Raw genomic sequence first — 4,749 nt, 5'->3', positions numbered from 1 at the left:
ATTAAACTTCCAAATGGTGACATTATTCCTGTAACTCATATCGACACTATGCGTTTTTCTCCTAATTTCTCTCTTTCTAATGTTCATTATGTGCCTTCATTTAAATTTAATTTATCGTCCATCAGCAAACTTACCACTAATCTCAATTGTATTGCTATATTTTTTTCCTACCTTTTGTGTTTTTCAGGACCTATCAACGAGGAGGCTGATTGGAGCGTGTAAAGTACGGGATGGACTTTATCACTATAAACCTTCCTCCGCCTTAGTTTTCCACTCTCAGCGTGTTTCTGGCACTACTCTTTGGCATTAACGTCTTGGTCACCCTTCTATTTCATGTATTCCGAAAACTTTAAATATTTTTTGTTCTCATTTGCCTTGTGATGTTTGTGTTAGAGTAAAGCACACTCGTTTACCTTTTTCTTTGGATACAAATAAGAGCACATTTTGTTTTAACTGGATTTATTATGATATATGGGGTGGTTATCCTACAACTTCACTCTCTGGTGCACATTATTTTTTAACAATCGTGGATGACTACTCGCATGCCACATGGATCTATCTTATGCGCATGAAATCTAATACTTTCACTTGCCTTAAAAAAATTTTGCATCATGATAAAAAATCAATTCAATTGCACTATTAAGCACGTGCGCACTGATAATGGTAGAGAATTTATATTCACTCCACTTCAAACTTTTTTTTTTCCATGATCAAGGTATTTTTTATGAGCGCACATGTGTGGATACACCTCAACAGAATGGTGTTGCCGAGCATAAACTTCACCATCTTCTTAATGTGGCTTGGTGTTTACGTTTGCAAGCTAATCTTCCCATCTCTTTTTTGGGTGAATTCATTCTCACAATCATTTATTTAATTAACTGCACTCCTTCACCCAGCCTCAATCATAAGTCCCCTTTTGAACTTCTTTTTCAGAAACCACCATCATATACACACTTGCGAGTGTTTGGGTGCTTGTGCTATGCCCAAACCGCTCGCCAACATCGCGATAAATTCTCTTCTCGTGCTCTTTGATGTGTTTTCTTAGGTTATCCAACTCATCATACGGCTTATCATGTATACGATCTTGAAAACAAAAAAATTTACATCTCCTGTGATGTCACTTTTGAAGAAATTGTTTTTCCCTATCATCTCATACCTCCATCTCCTACATCTTCTCCAATCCTTCCCTTTCCTATTCCTGATATACACCCTTCCTACACTTTACCTACCCAACCAACCACACCTACCCCTAGCCCCTCATCTCTCCCTCCTTCTTCCTTGGTATCCTCACCGACACCCTCAACCTCACCCCCTTCCCCACCACCCCCTCCACCCATCTCTTCATGGCCCAAACGACCTATCACACATCCGTCTTACTTGGATGATTATATCTGCCCTATTTTACCAAAGTCCTCCACGACTTCACAAGTTTCAAGATCTTCCTCAGGTACGGTTCATCATCTCTCCTCTTTTTTATCTTATCATTTTTTTTCTAATCAACATTTGGCTTTTCTTTCTGTTACGTCCCAACATCCCAAACCCACCTCATATTCTCAAGTTGTGCTACACCCACATTGGCATGATGCCATGGCTTTTGAAATCTAAGCCTTAAAAGCCAGTCATACATGGATTTTTCAACATCTCCCACCTGAAAAAAAGAAAAAAAAAAAAACCAATTGACTATTAATGGGTGTTCAAAACAAAAATTCAGGCTGATGGATCCACAGAGCGACACAAAGCTCACTTGGTGACCAAGGGCTACACTCAGGTAGAAGGTTTGGATTATCATAACACTTTTGCTCCTGTTGCTAAACTAGTTACTGTTAGGTGTGTTCTTGCAGTGGCTGCAACTCAGAATTGACATCTCCTTCAATTGGACGTCAACAATGCTTTTCTCCATGGTGACCTCGATGAGGAGGTTTATATGACCCCTCCACCAGTTATTGCAAACAGGGGGAGACTCATGTTTGTCGTCTTTAGAAATCACTTTATGGCCTTAAGCAAGCCTCTCGCAATTGGTTCTCTAAATTATCTTCCATTTTACTTGTTGAGGGTTTCACCCAATCTCGGGCCGAACACTCTCTATTCACCCGCTCTCTGGGTCAGTCTTTTACTCTCATTCTTGTTTATGTTGATGACATTCTCATGGGAGGCAATGATCTCTCTGATATTAGTACTTTCAAAGTCATGTTTGCTCAAAAATTCAAACTAAAGGATCTTGGCAAACTGAAATATTTCCTTGGCCTCGAAGTTGCTCGCTCTCCCACTGCCACATTTCTTAATCAATGAAAGCAGTCATCTTGGTGCTCGTTCTGCCAACTTTTCCATGGAACAAAATCTCAAGCTCAATAATACTAATTGTGATCTTCTCTCCGATCCAAGCTCGTTTCGGCAACTCATTGAATGTTTGATATATCTCGCCATCACTCGTCTTGACATTGTATTTCCAGTCAACATTCTCAGTTAATTTATGCACCAGCCCAGACAACCACATTATGATGTTGTTGTACGTGTTCTTTGATGCATTAAGGCATCTCCAGGTCAAGGCTTATTTTTTCCTACTACCAACACTCTTCAAGTCTCAGCCTATTTTGATTCGGATTGGGCTAGTTGTCCCCTCACTCGCCGCTCCACCACTAGTTTTTTCATTCAGCTGGGCACTAGTCCAATTTCCTGACGCACTAAGAAACAAAGTACAGTCTCTCGCTCCTCCGCCGAAGCTGAGTATCGGGCACTTGCTTCCACTACCTGTGAACTTACATGACTCAAAACTCTTTTAAATGATCTCGGTATACCGCATTCCCAGCCCATGCTCTTATATTGTGACAGCCAAGCGGCTCTTCACATTGTCCAGAATCCTATTTTCTACGAACGTACAAAACATATAGAAATCGATTGTCATATTGTTCGTGAAAAGTTACGAGTTGGTCTCTTCTTCACTAAACATATTCCTACCCACAGTCAGCTTGCCGATATCTTCACCAAAACTTTGGGTCGTGAACATTTCCAAAACTTATCACGCAAGTTGGGCATTATGGATCTCCATGCTCTAACTTGAGGGAGAGTGTTAGAGAAATATCTACACTTTCCATTTTTCAATTATTGTATAATTATTATAGAGCAGATAGTTAGGAGTAATTTGTGATCTTGTTCCTTGACTCATGTATCTATATACACCCTTGTAATGTTGAACAATATAGAAAAGTGCTTTTCTCCAAATTTAACATTGGTGCATTTGATTCGTCTCCATCAATATTCAATATGATTAGTGCAAATGTCTCCTTAGAAGTCTTAGATCAACAAAATGGGGCATCAACTTCTCTATAGATTTTTGCATATAAAAATTTTTCATTTGTTTTGTGTATGAATCCAAGCAAAGCGGTTTCCCCACTAAGATGTTTATGTAACTTAGTCCTTTATTAGTTCGATTGGGGGGGTTTCAGATAATTTCACCTAAATTTTGGAATCTTGTGTAGCTTAGTCAGAGGATACATCCTATTTTGAGAGGAATAGAGGGGTGTTCCCGATAAACCATGGGTTATTTTTCATAATCCAATCTCTTCCTTTAAAATTTGCAAATTCAAGAGCAAAGAAGCCTTAGGCTAGGGTAAAGATGTCCAATTCACTTGCTATCTCCACATTTTTTCAAGAGACACATGTTGGAGAATATATTTTATACTGTTGGGTTTTCTTGCTTAATTCTAGAGTTGAAGTAATTAACTTGCCATGAGTGAAATTTTTCTGTATTTTGTTTGTGTTGGTATGAAAAACCTTTTGTTTGTGTTGGTATGAAAAACAGTAGCAGGATTCAACGTCTTGGAGACTTCCAAAGTCGATAGTTTCAGCAAAACACGGTGACAATGGAGGATGTATCCTCCTAATGAATTAATTATATTTCCTAATAAATATTTTAAATTAATACTATTAATATATTAATTGGCAGTTTAGTTAATTTTATGCTAATTGACATTTTTAATTACGTATTTTAATATTTTCCATTGAATAAATTATTAAGATATTTTAATTAACATTATTAACAATTTTTTTCATTATAATTTAGGTTTAAAAAATAAATAATAGAACAAAAAAAAAAGGGACATTCTTGGGCATTATATAGCAAAATTTTAATGCATAAAATATCAATACCAAGGATGAATACACGTATATATAAAACATAACAATATATTGAACTCAACTAGGTCAATATTTATTTTGTCATAAATATATAGGCGTCTGGCGCTTTGTTATAATGCTACCTGCATCGAATTCAATTTGAATTATAAATTAGGAAATATATTAACATGCAATTGTTCTAAAGCAAATTAAAATGAAATTTGTAATTTACATTAAAGGTTTGATTTATTTACTCAAAGTGATCGGAATTATTTTTTTTTTTTTTTTGAAAAAAAATTATAAAAATTAACTAAATTTTTTTATTTTTATAATATTTATATGAAATAAATGAATAATAATAAATAGTTTCAACACCAAAGGAAACAGCCTCATTTCACATTTCTAATTTTTTTGGCTACCTCTAGGACTTGTAGACTAGCAGGCTGTGGCAACTACTACCATTGAAGAAGATGCCGTGATTTGACGGAAGCAAGGTTCTGTTCAAAACTAAGCATAACGAGTGAAAAGCTTTGGGGCGCAGGTACAGGAGAGGAGTAACCTGCACGAGAGGATTTGATGTTGCCTGCCCTCTCCCCGTTGCCATTCCAATTTCAATTATCTCATGACAAAGACATA

The sequence above is a fragment of the Malania oleifera genome, chromosome 1 (genome assembly GCF_029873635.1).
Source record: "Malania oleifera isolate guangnan ecotype guangnan chromosome 1, ASM2987363v1, whole genome shotgun sequence".
NCBI lineage: Eukaryota > Viridiplantae > Streptophyta > Magnoliopsida > Santalales > Ximeniaceae > Malania > Malania oleifera.
This window is presented reverse-complemented; position numbering follows the sequence as displayed.